Genomic DNA, 19,298 nt, shown 5'->3' with positions numbered 1-19,298 from the left:
AAAGATGATAAATAAGAAAGGACATTTTGGAATAATTGGGAAAATTTATTGTATCAATGGTAAATATTTTGCGTATGATTATGTAGAAGGTTCTTATTCTTAATAGATACTTGCTGAAGTTTTAGGGGTTGTGTCATGATGTCTATAACTTTCAGGTGGTTCAGAGTGGGAAGTAAGGTAAGTGTGACAAAAAGCGTTAACAGCTGGTGAATCCAGATGAAGGACATGTGTTCACTGGACTATTCTGTTAACTTTTCTGTTGGTTTGAAATTTTCAAAGAAAAAGTTGCAGGGGTTGGGGTAAATATAGGGAGAAATTAGCCAGGCAACGAATAGGGAAAAAGGCATTGCAGGCAGGGGACCTACAGACGAGAGAGATTAGCAACTGAGACCTGAGGTAGAGAGGAATGAGGCTAGTGGAGGAAGCAGAAGCCTGATCACAAAGGCTCAGATCCCTTGTAAGGAGTTTGAGATTCTCCCTGATAGTGAGAGACTGGAGAGTTTTAAGGAGGGGGTGGGGAATCAAAGGATGAGATTTGCACTTTATTTATTTTCAGTTAAAAAATTTTTAATTGAAGTATGGTTGATTTATAATATATTAGTTTCAGATGTACAACGTAGTGATTTAAAACACTTATGGATTATATTTAAAGTTATTATAAAATATTGGCTGTACTCCCTGTGCTGTACACTATATCCTTACAGCTTATTTATTTTATACACAGTAGTTTGTACTTCTTAGTCCCCTACCCCTATCTTGCCCCTCCCCCCATCTCCCCACTGGCAGCCACCTGTTTGTTCTCCATATCTGTGAGTCTGTTTCTGTTTTGTTACATTCATTAATTCTTTTCACTTTTTAGATTCCACATAATAAGTGATGACATACAGTATTTGTGTTTTTCTATCTGATTTATTTCACTTAGCATAATGCCCTCCAGGTCCATCCATGTTGTTGCAAATGGCAAAATTCCATTCTTTTTTATGGCTGATTAGTATTCCAGTGTGTGTGTGTGTGTGTGTGTGTGTGTGTGTGTGTGTATGTATTACCACATCAGTTTTATCTGTTCATCTGTTGTTGGACACTTAGGTTGCTTTCATATCTTGGCAACTGTAAATAGAGATTTGCAGTTTAGATAGATGATGATGCCAGTTGGAGAATAGATTGGAGTAGTGTAGAGGACCAGTTAGGAGACTTATCTTTCAGAGCCTGCGTTAGAATGATGGTGGCCAAAACTGAAGTGCTGCAGTGGGGAGGAGAGATGTGAATCCATTTGTAAGGTGTTAGGGGTAGTACTAATAGGTGGACAGGGAAGAGTTATAGAAATGCCCATATTTCTGGCTTGGAAAATTGGGGAAATAATGGGGTTTTTTAATAAGATGTCTTATTCAGTTACCCACTTTACAAGTTTCAAGTTAAATTCTACCTCCTTTGTAAAATCTTCCTTATCCAGTTCTTCCTGAACTAATCTCTCCTTCCTCAGAACATCTATACAGCTGTCTGCTGATTTAGCTTATTTTTGTATTATACTGTACTCTACATTTTTTTCTACCTGTGTATGTCTTGGCTGGCCATTGATCTTGTAAGCCTCTTGAGAATAAAGATTGGACTCTCCCTCTTCATATGTATTTAAAAATTTGTTTTTACTCTTTTGTGTTCTTTTACACTTAGCTCAGTGCTATATATCTGATAATTATTGGACAAGTATTTGTTGGATTACTGGATAAGAAATTAAGAGAATTTCATCTTGATATTATATAAAGATGAATTTATGTAATAGAAATTTGCTAAGTGCTTTGTACTGTTTGAAGGTAATCACTGTGTTTCTTAATGTAATTATAATTTTTAAAGAAGACACCATGAACTGACCAAAAAAAAAGACCAAGTATTCAGTTTAGTCACGTATTTGATTTTTTTCTCCTTGACACCTGGCTGCTTTATAATGGACATTGTCTTGCCTTTGTGGGGACACTTTCTAGTTTCCAGCTTGCATCCTTCAAGATTATTGCTGGTATTAGAAAGGTGAGGCTTCCAAGCTAGTTCTCTTCTAGGGCTGAACTTCTTTTTAAGCTCCCTGCCTTTAATAGTGACTCATTGAGAATAATAGCAAATAGGGCTCTTCTTTTTTTTTTTTTTTTTTTTATAGCTACTTTTTTATTTTTATTTATTTATTTATTTTTGGCTGTGCTGGGTCTTCGGTTCGTGCGAGGGCTTTCTCTAGTTGCGGCAAGTGGGGGCCACTCTTCATCGCGGTGCGGGGACCGCTCTTCATCGCGGTGGGCGGGCCTTTCACTATCGCGGCCCCTCCCGTTGCAGGGCACAGGCTCCAGATGCGCAGGCTCAGTAGTTGTGGCTCACGGGCCCAGCCGCTCCGTGGCATGTGGGATCTTCCCAGACCAGGGCTCGAACCCGTGTCCCCTGCATTAGCAGGCAGATTCTCAACCACTGCGCCACCAGGGAAGCCCTAGGACTCTTCTTGAATAAAGATGGTGAGCTTGCGCTTTAAGAGACATCATCAGTTGATTCACAAAGGTAGGTTGGGACCAGTAGCAGAAAAATTGCAATATCAAGCAAGGATCTTCTTTTTTAAAATGCTCTGAGCTTGCCTGATGAACTCATGATAGAGTGATAGGTAAATAGCAGATCAAGGGAGTTAATGTTGGAAGAATTACTTTGGATGTAATATAAGAGTTTATGCTATATTGAAATTGACAGGGCGCAAGAGGATTCTTTTTGGAAATTTCTCACCAAATGCTAGTTTATTTAACTGGCATGCTTTGAAGTCCTAATAGCTTGTCTGGCAATCAGTAAATCTAGTGAGTATTTCTTAGGTGCAAAGCAGTGAGCCAGACTGCTGCAGCATCCTGTATTTTGACCACAGCCTTCAGTCCTTCCAGCTTTCTGTCTCATTCCCATTAAATGTACACTTTGACATCAAGTCCTCTTTCTTGTTTTTTGACTTCATTCCATTTTCTCCCAGTCCTCCAGCTCCCTGGAAGCATTTCTTTCCCTAGCCAGACTAGACTCGTGGTCCATTACTTGAATTTCTCCCTTACCATTACCATCAATTCTGCTGAGGCTTGTTCCTTTCCTTTCATTTTTCCATAGTACTCCAGTCCTGGGCCAAGTCAGCCCCCCCGACATCTCTATTCTTCTTATACTTGGGCTGCTGAGGGATTGGAAAATTGGGGAAATAATGGGGTTTTCTAATAAGGAGATCACACAGCTGCAGGAGATCACACAGCTGTGTGTCTTGAGGCCAGAATAAATTTGACTTTCAAAAACACCCGGATCCTCAGGGCTCGCTCTTCCTCTGAGGGCTGTCCCTAACTATTACCTCTCTTTCTAAACTTTCTGTCTCCACCATTTCTCTCCTTAGTCTTAGCATATGATCTTACCTTTTATTTCACTGAAAAAATAGGGGCCATCGAGTAAACCTTCCTTCAGTTTCCTATCAGCAGATACATCCATCTTTTCTTCCTGTCCTTGTATCTGAGTCTAAACTACCTGTGTGTGAATCCTGTTCCCTCTTGCTTTTCCCACTTCTCCATAAGTGACACCACACTCTCCTCCAGTGACTAAGCCGAATAACCAAGTCATTCTGAATTCCTCTCTTAGGCCCTCTCTGCTTTACCAAGTCCTGTAGATTCTTAATATTAATTGTCCCTTTCTCTCCATTCACTCTGCCACTCTTAGTTCAGGTTTCTATCAGTTCTCCTAGATTCTGAGGCAGGCTACTAAACGTTTTTTGCCTCCAGTCTCCTCCATTTTCATTGGTCTAGTACAAATCTGTCGAAGAAATCTGTCGAAGAATACGGATCTGATAATGTCATTTCCCTGCTTAAAGTCCTTCATAGTTCCTAGGGTAAAGTTTAAACTCTTTAGTTTAATATAAGAGGCCCCCAATTATCTAGTCCCTGTTTATGTCCCTAGCTATATCTTTTACCACTCCGCCAGACCACCATGCTAGTTTATACCTAACTACTACATGTTGTGTCCTGAACTCACTTAAAACTCAGCCTGTATCAACTGCTCTAGAAAGCTTTCCCAGATACTCCCCTTATCCTCCCCTTCACACACCCTGACCATTTAATTTAGATGACCCTCCTCCGTATTCACCTAGCATGGTGTGTATGCTTCTGTCATAACACTGACCTCTGATGGTCTTTTGTGTTTACTGGAACGTTTCCCACATTATATAGTCAGCTTCTTGAGGGCAGGTATTTCGATTATCTATTGCTGTCAAAAAAACACTGTAAAACTTAGTGTCTTAAAACAGCAACAATATTTTATTATTTCTCTCAATTCTTTGGGTTGATTGAGTCTCAGATGGATGGTTCTTCTAGTGTCCTTTGGAGTCCTTCCTGTAGCTGCCGTTATGTGGCAAGTGGGGCTGGAATGTCCAAGATAGCTTCATTCATATTTCTGCCTTGGCAGGGACACCTGGAAAGCTGAGTTCCGGTGGGGCTCTGGGATGTCTAGGCCTTTTCACTCCATCTCTCTGTGCTGTCTCAGGACTTTTTCCTCTCCAGGTGGTCTTTCCAGCTAAGGAGCCAGATTTCTTACTTGGTGGCTCAGGGCTCCCAAGAGTACAAAAGTGGAAGTTTCCAGGCTTTCTTAAGGCGTAGACTTGGGACCAGTACAGTGCTACTACTGTGGCATTCTGTTGGTTAACATGAGTGACAGGGCCAGCCCAGATTCAGTGTGGGAGGGGACTACGAGGAGGAGGCCTGGTTCACTGGGAGGACTCCATTTTTGGAGATTTGCTACCTCGGCAAGTAACACATCTTGTTTAACTTTTCTGCTCAGCATGTAATAGTTTCTTTTAGATAGGGAAATCATAGAAGTTATATAAACATAATTGGAGGTGTTTTAGAAGTATGCAGGATGAATTATGAGGAGAGACAGAGGCTGGGACATCAACCAGTAAGCTCTTAGGATAAAGTGAGTTTATAAGAATTATTATAAGACTAATGGTGGTTGAATGAAAAGGGAGAAATGGATTTAGGAGGGATTGGTGTCGGATTATTTTAAGGATTAGGACAGAGGGAGAAGTCAAAAATAACTTCATTGTTTTGACCCTGGGTAACTCTGTGCCGCCATGGACAGTAATTGGGAAGTAGAATACCAGTTCTAAATTTCGAGGATAAAGTAATACTTTTGATGATACAGGACATGCAAGTTAAAATACTTAGTAGGCAATTAAAAATGGGAGACTTGAATACAGAAGAGATGCTATGTCTTCATTTGGAGTTGCATATAGGTGATAGTTAAAATGATAGGAGTGAATTTTCTGTGGGAAAAAGTATAGAGTAGGGCTCAGTTCTGAACTTTGAGGTACACCTGCAGTTTGGGAGTAGAAAGAGGAAGAGAAGGCAAAAAGAATAATCAGAGAAGGAAAAGGAAGCAGTTTAAAATAGTATAGGGTTTCAAAGGGAGAAGGTGGTTAACAGCGTCAGAAACTATAGGGTAGGAAATGAGAACCAGGTCTGAATAAAGGCTATTGGTAATTTTTTTAAAAATTAATTAATTAATTAATTAATTAATTAATTTTTTGGCTGCGCTGGGTCTTTGTTGCTGCGCGTGGGCTTTCTCTAGATGCGGCGAGCGGGGACTACTCTTCATTGCGGTGTGCAGGCTTCTCATTGCGGTGGCTGCTCTTGTTGTGGAGCACAGACTGTAGGCATGCAGGCTTCAGTAGTTGTGGCACATGGGCTCAGTAGTTGTGGCGCACGGGCTTAGTTGCTCCGCAGCATGTGGGACCTTCCCGGACCAGGGCTTGAACCTGTGTTCCCTGCATTGGCAGGCGGATTCTTAATCACTGCACCATCAGGGAAGTCCCGCTATTGGTAATTATTGAATGTAACCAATAGGGATTTTTAGGTAGGGGAATTAGGTTATTGGATTGATTTTTCCCCCAATATTTTATTATGAAAATTTTCAGACATTGAGAGAAACTGCAAGTATTGTACACTAACACTCACCACCTAGATTCAGCAATTAACGTTCTATTAAATTTGTTTTAACAGTATCTTTCCCTCTATCTATTCATCAGTCCATCTTATTTTTTATGCATATTACAGTAAGATGTAGTCATCAGTAAATTCACCTATAAACTTGTAAACATGTATATCATTAATTAGACTTTAATATTATTTGCGTTTTCTTTTTTGTGGTAATGAATTGTATATGCAGTTAAATATATAAATATTAAGTTGTACCATTCAGTGAGTTTTGACAAATGTATATACCCTTGTAATTCAAAGCCCATCAAGATATAGAGAATACTATCATTAAACCAAATAATTCCTCATGTACCTTCCCTGTCATTCCCTGTCCCTACACTCCCAAAGGTAACCACTGTTCTGACTTTTTTCATCGAAGACTAATTCTGTATGTTCTAGAATGTCACATAAATGAAATCATACAACATGTACTCTTTTGTGTAAGACTTCTTTCATTCAGCATAATGCTTTTGGTATTTTTTCATGCTGTCTTTTTTATTCTTGAGTAGTATTCCTCTTGTTAATATACCACAGTTTATCCATCTTCCTGTTGATGGTAGGTAGCAGTTTCCAGATTTTTGACTATTATGAATAAAGCTGTGAATATTCAAGTACAAGTCTTTGTGTGATCATATACTTCTATTTCTCTTGGGTAAATTCCTAGGAATAGAATTGCTGGGTTGTAGGGTAGGTATATGTTTAGTTTTATAAGAAAAGGCCAAACATATTTCCAAAGTGGATATACCTTTTTATACTCTACCTACAGTGTTTGAGAGTTCTGGTTGCTTCATATCCTTGCCATTCAAGTGGTTGTGCAGTAGTATTTCATTGTGGTTTTAATTTGCATTTCCCTAATGACTAATTATGTTGATCACTTTTTCCATGTGCTTAGTGGTCATTCATTTACCTGTTTTTGTGAAGTGTCCTGTCAAATATTCCCCCCCACACACACCTTTTTTGCAGGGGTTGAGGTTTTGGCTTTTTATGATTGTATAGTAGATGCTCTTTATATATTGCAAATATAAGTCTTTTGTCAGTTACATGTTCCGTGAAAATTTTCTTCCAGTCTCTGACTTATCTATTCATTTTAAAATAGCATCTTTTGGTGAACGGAAAATTTACTTTCAATGATGTCTAATTTATCAAGTTTCCATTTATAGGTATTGCATTCTCTGTCCTAAGAAACCTCTGCCTCCCCTGAAGTAGCAAAGATGTTCTCCTCTGTTTTCTTATGGAAGCTTTATCATTTTAGCTTTAATATTTATGTCTCTGATCCATCTCAGATTAATTTTTGTGTATGGTGAGAAGTAGGGTTTGAAGTTAATTTTTTCCCGTGTGGATATCCAGTTGTTCTGGCACCATTTGTTGAAAAGACTTTCCTTTCCCCATTGGGTTGCTTGACACCTTCGCCAAAAACCAAATGACAGTATGACTCATTTGTATAAATAGTGGGTTTATTCTGGGTACGGTACCAATCTATTGTATTGATATATTTGCCTATCTTTATGCCAAGTCACAGTGTTGTAATTATTATAGCTTTATAGTAAGTCATGAAGTCAGATTATGCAAAGTCTTCTGCTTTTTTTTTTTAACTTTTTAAAAAAATAATTAATTTATGTATTTTTGGCTGCGTTGGGTCTTCATTGCTGTGTACGGGCTTTCTCTGGTTGCGGCGAGCGGGGGCCACTCTTTCTTGTGGTACGCGGGCTTCTCATTGCAGTGGCTTCTCTTGTTGCGGACCACGGGCTCTAGGCGCAAGGGCTTCAGTAGTTGTGGCACGCAGGCTCAGTAGTTGTGGTGCACGGGCTTAGTTGCTCCATGGCATGTGGGATCTTTCTGGACCAGGGATTGAACCCGTGTCCCCTGCATTGGCTGGCGGATTCTTAACCACTGCACCGCCAGGGAAGTCCCAAAGTCGTCTTCTTTTTGTTCAAGATTGCTTTGGATATTCTAGGTTGTTTGCACTTACATATATATATTTAAGAAGCAGCTTATCATTTCTACAAAAACAACAGATTTTCTGAGAGTTCTTAATATGATTGGATGCTTAATTTTGTCAAATGGTTTTTCTGCATCTGTTAAAATTATCAAATGCTTTTTCTCCTTTATTCTGTTAATATAGTGAATTATGTTGATTTATTTTCAAATGTTAAACCAATTCTCCATTCTTGTGATTACACCCAACTTGGGCAAGATATGTTATTGTTTATATATTGCTGGATTTGACTTGCTAATATTTTTGAAGGATTTTTATGTCTACGTTTATTGAGGAACAGTGTTATGTATTTTTTTTATTTTAAAAATTTAGTTATATCAGTTGCTGAGGGGGCGATGTTAAAACCTCTGTGATTATAGATTTTTTTCTCTTTCTTTTTAATTCTGTCAATTTTTGTTTCTTATATTTTGAAGCTGTGTTGTTAGATACATATACAGTTATGATTGTTATGTATCCTTGATGAATTATCTTCGTCATTGACATTGATATTTTATCATTATGAAATGTCTCTCTTTATCTTGTTCATACGCTTAATGTTTATTTTATGTAATATTAATATAGATATTGCAGTTATATATGCTTACTCTTTACACAGTATATATTTTGCCATCTTTTACCTTCAACCTATCTACATTTTTATATGTAGACAACATATAATTGGGTATTTCTTTTTGATCTATTCTGACAAGCTTACTTTTAATAAGAGGCTTTTAGTGTATTTGTATTTAATATGATTATTGATATGATTAGATTTAGGTCTACTCTTTTACTGTGTGAATTGAATATTAATTCATTGACTATTCTTTAGAATTCCATTTTAGTTTGGCCTTTTCCACCCAGAATACACATCTATTTAATTCATTGGCAACATGCATCATAAAGACAAACTACATGCCTGTTGATTATGCTATATTAGAAAGACTTGTAATTTTTTTGAATAAAGTATTTGGGAAATTTTCATAGTTTTAATTGTTGAAACTTAGAATTATCCTTCAGATTTTTTTAAAAATCAAAAAATTTTAGGTATAATTTACATGCAATAAAATGCACTTATTTTAAGTTGCAGTTTGATGAGTTTTGACAAATTAATCACACGTGTAAACACTAACACAGTCAAGGTGTAGCACATACCCATTACCCTAAAATCTTCCCTGTATTCCTTCTTAATCACTGTGCTTCCTCCTCACCATTCCCAGGTAAACACTGATCTGCTTTCTGTCACTGTAGATTACACTTATCTTTTCTAGACATTCGTGTCTTTCTTTCACTTACATTTTTGAGATTCATCTATGATGTGATGAATGTGAACTAATATCAATAGTTCATTGCTTTTTTTTAAAAGACTTAATTTTTTTAGTGCAGTTTGAAGTTTACAACAAAATTGAGAGGGAGGTACAGAGATTTCCCATATGCCCCCTGCCCACACACATGCATAGCCTTCCCTTTATCAACGTCACTCACTAGAGTGGTACATTTTTTACCAAAGGTGAACCTACATTGACACATCATAATCACTCAAAGTCCATAGTTTACCTTAGGGTTCACTCTTGGTGTTATACACTTTATGATTTGGACAATGTATAATGACATATATTTATCATTATACAGAGTATTTTTCACTGCCCATCCTCGGTGCTCTGCCTGTTTATCCCCCATTCCCCAACTGATCTTTTTATTGTCTCCACAGCTTTGCTTCTTCCAGAGTGCTATATAGTTGAATCATACAATATGTAGCCTTTCAGATTGGCTTCTTTCACTTAGTAATATGCATTTGAGGTTTCTCCATGTCTTTTCATGGCTTGATAGCTCATTTCTTTTTAGCATTGAATAATATTCCATTGTTTGAATGTACGACAGTTTTTTATTTATTCATCTTTGAAGGATATCTTGGTTGCTTCCGAGTTTTGGCAATTTGAAAAAAGCTGCTATAAATATCCAAGTGCAAATTTTTGTATGGACATAAGTTTTCATCTCCTTTAGGTAGATACCAAGAAGTGTGATGGCTGGATCATATGGTAAGAGTATGTTTAGTTTTGTAAGAAACTGGCAAACTGTCTTCCAGAGTGGCTGTACTACTTTGCATTCCTAACAGAAATGAATGAGAGTTCCTGTTGCTCCACATCCTCACCAGCATTTGTTGTTGTCAGTGTTCTGGATTTTGGTCATTTTAATAGGTATGTAGTGGTATCTCATTGTTTTAATTTGCATTTCCCTGATGACAAATGATGTGGAGCATCTTTTCATATCCTCATTTGCCATCTGTATATCTTTTTTGGTGAGGTGTCTGTTAAAGTCTTTGGCCCATTTTTTAAATCTTTTTTTTTTTAAACTGAGATGATTTATTTATTTATTTATTTATTTATTTATATTTGGCTGTGTTGGGTCTTCGTTTCTGTGCGAGGGCTTTCTCTAGTTGCGGCAAGCGGGGGCCACTCTTCATTGTGGTGCGGGGGCCACTCTTCATCGCGGTGTGCGGGCCTCTCACTATCGTGGCCTCTCTTGTTGCGGAGCACAGGCTCCAGACGCGCAGGCTCAGTAATTGTGGCTCACGGGCCTAGTTGCTCCGCGGCATGTGGGATCTTCCCAGACCAGGGCTCGAACCCGTGTCCCCTGCATTAGCAGGCAGATTCTCAACCACTGCGCCACCAGGGAAACCCTGAGATGATATTTTAAATTTTATTTTACTCTTATTTTTTTGGCTGCGCTGTGTGGCCTCCAGGATCTCAATTGCCTGACCAGGGATTGAACCCAGGACATGGCAGTGAAAGCCTGGAATCCCAGTCACTAGGCCGCCAGGGAACTTCCTTACTGTTTGTTTTATTGTTGAATTTTAAAAGCTCTTTGTATCCTTTGGATAACATTCCTCTGTCAGATGTGTCTTTTGCAAATATTTTCTTCCAGTCTGTGGCTTGTCTTCTGATTTTCTTGATACTGTCTTTCACAGAGCAGAAGTTTTTTATTTTATTTATTTATTTATTTGGCCTCACTGCATGGCTTGTGGATCTTAGTTCCCTGACCAGGGATTGAACCCAGGCCCTTGGCAGTGGAAGCATGGAATCCTAATCGCTGAACTGCCAGGGAATTACCAGAAGTTTTTAATTTTAATGAAGTCTAATTTATCAAGTATTTCTTTCGTGGATCATGTCTTTGGTGTTATATCATTCATTTAGGTTTTCTCCTATGTTATCTTCTAGGAGTTTTATAGTTTTGCATTTTACATTTAGGTCCATGATCCATTTTCAGTTAATTTTTGTGAAAGGTGTAAGGTCTGTGTTTAGATCCATTTTTTTTTTTTGCATGTGGATGTCCAGTTCTAGCACCATTTGTTGAAGAGACTCTTTGCTCCATTTTATTATCTTTGCTTCTTTGTTAAAGATCAGTTGACTATGTTTATGGAGTTCTATTTCTAGGCTCTCTGTTCTGTTCCATTGATCTATTTGCCTATTCTTTCACAAATACCATGCTGTCTTGATTGTATAGCTTTATAGTAAGTCTGGAAGTCGAGTAACATTAGTCTTCCAATTTTGTTCTTCTCCTTCAGTATTGTGTTGCTTATTCTAGATCCTTTGCCTCTTCTTATAAACGTTAGAATCAATTTGTTGATATCCATAGAATAACTTGCTGGGATTTTGATTGGGATTGCATTGACTCTGTAGATCAAGTTGGGAAGAACTGACATCTTGACAGCGTTGAGTCTTCCTGTCCATGAACATGGAATATCTTTCCATTTATTTAGTTCTTCTTTGATTTTGTTCATCAGAGTTTTGTACTTTTCCTCATACAGATCTTGTACATATTTTGTTAGATTTATACCTAAGTGTATGTAGTGTAAATTATAATTGTGTTTTTAATTTCAAATTCCACTTACTCTTTTTTTTTTTTTTTTGGCTGCACCACGTGGCATGTGGGATCTTAGTTCCCTGACCAGGGATTGAACCCACACCCCCTGCATTGGAAATGCACAGAGTCTTAACTACTGGACCGCCAGGGAAGTCCCAAATTCCACTTGTTCGTTGTTAGCATTTAGGAAAGCAGGTGGCCTTTGTATATTAACCTTGTGTCTTGCAACCTTGCTTTAACCGCTTATTAGTTCAAGGAGGGTTTTTTTGTCTATTCTTTCCAGTTGTATACGTGGATGATCATGTCATTTGCAAACAAAGACAGTTTTATGTCTTCCTTTTCAGTCTGTGTACCTTTTATTTCTTTTTTTTGCTTTGTTACATTTTCAGGGACTTCCAGTATGATGTTGAAAAGGGGTGGTGAGAGGGGACATCTTTACCTTGTACCTGATCTTGGGAAAGCTTCAAGTTTCTCACTCTTGAGTATGATGTTAACTGTAGATTGTTTTGTAGATGTCTACCATGTTGAGAAAGTTTCCCTCTATTCCTAGTTTACTGAGAGTTTTTACCATTAATGGATGATGGATTTTGTCGAATGCTTTTTCTACATCTATTGACATGATCATTTGATTTTTTTTTTTAGTCTTTTGATGTGATGGATAATATTAATTGATTTTTGAATGTTGAACTAGCCTTGCATACCTGGGGTAAATCCCACTTGGTCATGATTCTTTTTATATTTTTTGTATTGATTTGCTAATATTTTGTTGAGGATTTTTGCATCTGTGTTTATGAAAGATATTGGTCTGTAGTTTTTTCTTCTTTTATTTTTGTCTGGTTATGGTATTAGGGTAAGTGCTGGCCTTATAGACTGAATTAGGAAGTATTTCCTCTGCTTCTGTCTTCTAAAAGATTGTAGAGAATTGGTATAATTTTTTCCTTAAATGTGTGGTAGAATTCACTAGTGAACCCATCTGGGCCTGGTATTTTCTGTTTTGGAAGGTTATTAATTATTGAATTAATTTTTAAAATAGATAACGGTATTCATTCCTTTTTAATGCTGAGTAGTGGTCCATTGTGTGAATATCCAACAATTTGTTTACTCAGTTGAAGATAATATAATATAAATATTATATTATCCTTCTAATATAAACTGTCTCCTATTGTTTCTGATGAGAAGTCAGTGACAATTGTTTCTCTCTGTGTATTGTGTCATTTTTTTCCCTATGGTTTCTTTCAATATTTTCTATCCTTGGTTTTCAGCAGTTTGACTTTGATTTTCCCAGGTGTGGCTTTCTTCCTGTTTTACCTGTTTGGGGTTTTCTCAGCTGCTTATTCGGTAAAGTTATGTATTTCACCAAATTTGTGAAATTTTGACATAATTTTCAAATGTTTTGCCTGTCCCATTCCCTCCTTTCCTTCTGGGACTCCATTTTCACATGTGTTAGAACTTTTGACATTGTCCTATAGCTCATGGAGGCTCTTTCATTTCTTTCCAATTCTTTTTTACTCTGTTCAGCATATTGGATAATTTCTATTTATGTGTCTTCAGGTTTACTTTTTATTATATCATTTCCAGTCTATTAAGCCCATGCATTGAAGTTTATATTTCCAGTATTGTATTTTTCAGTTCTTTCATTTCAGTTTAGTCTTTTTTATTGTTTCTATTTCTCTGTGAAGAGTTCTTATCTGTTCACTCCTTGTGAGCATATTTTTTCCTTTATGTTCTTTTGCATAGTTAAAATAGATGCCTTTAATCTTTACCTGCTAATTCCAACATCTTGGTCTCTTTGGAGTCTTTTCTATTGATTGCCTTTTTTCTTCCAGGAGTCAGAATCAAAAGCATTATTCTAAATAAGAAACTAGATGCAAAAGGTATGCACTGTATGATTCTATTTACATGAAGTTCTAGAAGAGACAAAACTATAGTGGGAGAAAGCAGATCAGTTGCCAGTGGCTCAGGATGGAGGGAAGGGATTAACTGCCATTTAGTAAATATTTGAGGCTTTGCAGACCACATAGTTTCTGTCACAACTACTCAACTCTGCTGTTGTAGCATGAAAGCAACCATACACAGTAAGTAAGCAAAATGAGCATGGCTGTGTTCCAATAAAACTTTATTTACAAAAAGAGATAGCAGCCTGAGTTTGATCTACAGACCATAGTTTGCAGACCCTGCTTTTCCTGTTTTTTTGTACATTGGAAATATAGGGTTGACTCCTGAATATTGTGAATAATACATTGTAGAGACTCTGGATTCTGTTGTATTCCTCCATTAAATCTTGTGGTTTGTTTGTTTTTTTAAATTTGTTTTATCAGGCTATTTCCTTGGTTGGGCTTAAACATCATACATACATGTTTGGTGGGCAGCAGCTGTGGTCTCTGTTGAGTTCATTTATCTGTAGATGGGTTCCTTGGAGTCTCTTCTGTGCATGCGTGGTTCAGGGATCATCCAGAAATTTAGATAGATTTATATGCAGAATTGGGGGTTCCCCAGTTGTGGCTTTTATCTTTTGGGGATTTCTCCCTCATTTTCTAGCTGTTATGGTAGCTCCCAATTTTGTCCTTTGGCTCTTGAGCTGGTAAGGCTGCAAGGCTTCTATCTCAGTTTTAGTCATCAGCACAGAGCTATCTGGGGTTTGCCCTTAGATGAATGATGAATAGCCATTAAAAAAACAGGAAACAATAGTGGTATTCACTTCTTCCAGTTGTCAGATCTTCTCCTGGTTTTTGTTTGTTCTTTAGTATCTTTAGATAGGTGTTTTTTTACATTTTGTGTAGAATCTATAGTTTTTTATCTGCAGAAATGGTTGGTCTATTAGGAGCAACTCTGCCCTTAGTGGAACTGGAAACTCTCTAGATTTAATTTTTAGAAGGACGACTTTGGCTGCATTGCGTTAGATGTGCTAAAGTGCAGATAAACTTATGTCAGGAAGACAGTTTTAACAAGATAAAATGAGGGCCTGATCTCAGTGGCAGAGAAAGAGAAAGGAGGGGTATTCTGAGGTAGGATTGCTGAGATTTGTTGATTGTTAGAGGGAGAAGAGGAGTAGTGACAATGAGATGGCTGGAATGGCAGAAATGATGAATATAGGAAGTGGAGCAGGTTTAGGGCAGTGGCCTTGAAGGGGAGTTTGTAAATTCTTGTTTTAAATTCAGTTTTAAGGAGGTATACTTAATACTTTATTTAAGGAGGTATACTTTGTTTAAAATACACTGTTTTTTTTCCTACAAAAAGTGTAAAGTTTGGGGACTTCCCTGGTGGTCCAGTGGTTAAGACTCCATGCTTCCACTGCAGGGGCCGTGGGTTCAATCCCTGGTCAGGGAACTAAGATCCCACATGCCATGTGGTGCAGCCAAAAAAGGAAAAAAGAAAAGAAAAGAAAAAGGGTAAAGTTTTTGTTTTTTTTTTTTTAATGTGTAACATAGGCAAAATTATTTAAGTCAATAAGTTTTTGAGAAATTTCACATTTTCTGATTCCAGCCACTGCCAAACACCTTAGTGGGGTTTTTTTGGTTTTTTTTTTTAGCATGCAACTTTTTTATTGTTTTCTAAATCTAAAGAATACAGTGATACAGTATACAGTGATATTATACTGCATCTACTCACGTGAAAAGGAACAAAGTATCGCCCCTGAAATAATTACTAATTACACAATACTGCAGACTGATAAACACTATAAGTACTAAAATGTTAACATTTCAACATACAATGTCAACAACATCCTGCTTTCTTTTTTAATTGGTTAAAACACTTGTTAAGGTCATGCAAAATAAACACTTTATGAAAATGTTAGATTACACTCAAACATCAAGGCAATGAAACCCAAAATAGCAACTTTTTAATGCAATGACTGGTCAAGTAGATAAACTATTCAGCATATTAATAAAAATCCAGTAACTGAAAAACATCAAAAATGTAAACACTAAATTTAGGTAACTGCTCGTCTATGATCTCACCACCTACAGTCTTATCTGTGACTGAAGATATACTGCCAAAATTGTTCTACATAAGTAAGCTATGTTAAAATGACCAAAAAAATGTCAGTGCATGATGCCAGGGTAAATTTCTAGTCCACACAATATTTAAATGTGATCATTCTCTTAACTCTGCTAACAGTAAATGAAAAGTCGCACCAGATTTATCTTCTTTTTACTCTTGCTTTGTTACATGTTTTTAAACTTTTGTCTACAAGTATTTCTTATGATCCTCCCCCAGAATTAACATGCTGCTTTAGGAACAGATGAAGCAGATAAACCCTGCCCTGGTATAGAAGGCAGTGATTTCGTTTTCCCTAACTAAATATTTCCTTGTCACTTGTCAACTGTCACTGACCTTTCTGCTATAGTTATGTCCTCAGTCTTCCATTCCATAAAGATTTTTAGTGCCTATTATTATCCACGTCTCCCTGATTCTCCCAGAGGAAGAATTCATTTTTTCCCTCTCATCGCTAGGCTCACTAAGGGAAGCTGAGCACACAATTTTAAAGGAGTTACAGAGTAGGCCAGGGCAGGTTCTCGGGCAGGTGGATGGTGCTTGAAGCCAGGTCTGGGATCTGGAGAGAAGAGCATCCAGGTCATAGGAAGGTGATCGGCCCCTCCCCACGGGCCACTCTCCTAGCAGCTCACAATGACCCAGTTACTGGGGCTCTACTTTGGGCACTGTTGACTCACTTTCTTACCAATTTTTAAAGCCCTCTTTATATTTTCTACTTAAAATTTAAAAACTCTTTGATAAGCAATTTGTCTATTATATAGAACACCGGTTCTCAATTTACAGAGCATTAACCTTTAGTCTCTAGGTTATTCCATAACCTAGTGTTTGGGTCATACTCTTCAAGATAGTCCTTTCAAGAATTTTTGCCCAATCCACAATTATCATGTCAGTCAGTCTTCCCACAATTCTTTCAGTTGGGCTTCTTTGCTCTCTAATGAAATATGGACACACTTCAAAAATTCCCCACGTGTAATCTTTGGGATCCAGTTTTCACAAGCAGTTTATTTTAGGACCATGTTTAGGGTCAGAGGAGATGGATCAGCCTGGTCCTGAATTTTAGACACTCTAGAAAAAGAGAAGCATCAGTTCCTATTGAAGAGTATGTCAAACTGAACAGTATGAGAAACTTATAGGAATACTGTATCAGTAAAAATACCAGGTTTAACATGTACAAAGCCAAGAAAAACAATGATACCAGATACTGAATTTATATTAGCATTGTCCTTTGAACTCCCAGCAGAAAAAACTGCTGAATGCAGATACCACACAGTGCAATAAAATTCACCCATTTTAAAATGATGAATTTTGACAAATGTATACTGTTGTATAACTACCACCACAATCGTGGTATAAAATATTTCCATTACTCCAGAAAGCTTCTTCATGACTTTTTGGAATGAATTGCCTCCTCTATCCTGAGCCATTGGCAACCACTGGTCTGCTTTCTCTCAGTGTAGTTTTTGCCTTTTCTAGAACTTCATGTAAATAGAATCATAGAATATATAGCCTTTTCTGTCTGTTTCTTATTTAAGATAAAGCTTTTGCCATTTATCTATGTTGTTGCATGTATCAGTAATTTAATTCCTCTTTATTGCTGAGTAGCATTTACTTATAAGGTTATACCAAGTTTATTTACTGGTTGATGGACATTTGAGTTGTTTCCATTTTTTGTCTGTTATAAATAAAGCTGCTCTGAATATTCAAGTACAAGTCTTTATGTGGACATGCTTTCTTTTCTCTTGAGTAAGTACTTAGGAGTGGAATTGCTGGACCATATGTTTGCTTAACATAAGAAACTTGCAAACTGTTTTCCAAAGCTGCTTTACTATTTGGCATTCCCACCAGCAATGCATAAGTGTTCTGGTTACTCCATATCCTCACCAATACTTGGTGTTATCAGTCTTTTTAGTTTTAGCCATTCTAATAAGCATTAGGTAGTATCTCATTGTGGTTTTAATTTGCATTTTCCTAATAACTATTTTTTTTTAATTCATTTATTTGGTTGTGCCAGGTCTTAGTTGTGGCAGGCAGGCTCCTTAGTTGCTGCTCGCCAGCTCCTTAGTTACAGCACGTGGGCTTCTTAGTTGCGGCTCACGGGCTCCTTAGTTGCAGCTTGCTGGCTCCTTAGTTGAGGCATGCGGGCTCCTTAGTTGCGGCATGTGAACTGTTAGTTGCGGCATGCATGCGGGACCTAGTTCCCTGGCCAGGGATCGAACCCAGGCCCCCTGCATTGGGCACACAGAGTCTTAACCACTGCGCCACCAGGGAAGTCCCAACATTTTCCTAATGACTGTTGATGTTGAACATCTTTTCATGTCCATGCCTGCCATTTGTTGTTCTTTTTTGGTGAAGTATTTATTTGAATATTTTACCCATTTAAAAACATGTTTTCTTATTGAGTATTGTCAATACAGGTCCTTTCATCAGATATGCGTTTTGCAAATATTTTTTCCCAGTATGTAACTTGCTTTGCATTTTGTAACAGTGTCTTTTGAAATGCAAAAGTTTAATTTTTTAAAAAAAATTATTTTTTGTACAATTTTAAAGGTTACACTTCATTTACAGTTATTACAAAATATTGGCTATATGCCCCGTGTTGTACAGTACATCCTTGTAGCCTATCTTACTACACCCGATAGCTTGTACCTCCCACTCCCCCATCCTTATGTCGCCCCCCTCCCCTTACTGGCAATCACTAACTTGTTCTCTGTATCTGTGAGTCTGCTCCTTTTTTGCTATATTCACTAGTTGTATTTTTTAGATTCCACATGTAAGTGATATTATACAGTGTATTTGTCTTTGTCTGACTTATTTCACTAAGCATAATGCCCTCCAAGTCCATCCGTGTTGCTGCAAATGGCAGAATTTCATTCTTCTTTATGGCTGAGTAGTATTCTATATATATAGAATATATATATATATATATATATATATATATATATATATATAGATAGATAGATAGATAGAATATATATATACCACATCTTCTTTATTCATTCATCTGGGGTTTTTTTTAATATTTTCTGAAATTACGATTTTTTAAAATTTATTTATTTATTTATTTATGTCTGCCTTGGGTCTTCGTTGCTGCACGCAGGCTTTCTCTAGTTGCCGTGAGCGGGGGCTACTCTTCATTGCAGTGTGCGGGCTTCTCATTGTGGTGGCTTCTCTTGTTGCGGAGCATGGGCTCTAGGCACACAGGCTTCAGTAGTTGTGGCACATGGGCTCAGTAGTTGTGGCTCACAGGCTCTAGAGCGCAGGCTCAGTAGTTGTGTGCATGGGCTTAGTTGCTCCGCGGCATGTGGGACCTTCCTGGACCAGGGCTTGAACCCGTGTCCCCTGCATTGGCAGGCGGATTCTTAACCACTGTGCCACCAGCGAAGCCCTCATTCATCTGTTGATGGACACTTAGGTTGCTTCCATATCTTGGCAATTGTAAATAATGCTGCTGTGAACATTGGTGT

General features: G+C 37.6%; 1 protein-coding gene and 1 non-coding gene across 3 annotated transcripts in view; one reads left to right on the top strand and one right to left on the bottom strand.

Annotated features, from left to right (window-relative positions):
- RNF214 (ring finger protein 214) overlaps positions 1-19,298 on the top strand; it is a 56,381-nt gene that overhangs the window by 13,765 nt on the left and 23,318 nt on the right. The window lies entirely within an intron of this gene.
- LOC132371149 (small nucleolar RNA SNORA8) lies at positions 16,971-17,108 on the bottom strand. Its single transcript, XR_009504774.1, has one exon. It is a non-coding gene; the product is annotated as a small nucleolar RNA SNORA8 (small nucleolar RNA).

This window comes from Balaenoptera ricei, chromosome 8, assembly GCF_028023285.1.
Source record: "Balaenoptera ricei isolate mBalRic1 chromosome 8, mBalRic1.hap2, whole genome shotgun sequence".
Classification (NCBI taxonomy): domain Eukaryota; kingdom Metazoa; phylum Chordata; class Mammalia; order Artiodactyla; family Balaenopteridae; genus Balaenoptera; species Balaenoptera ricei.
The sequence above is the reverse complement of the archived record's forward strand: the minus strand, read 5'-3'. Positions and strand labels throughout refer to the sequence as shown.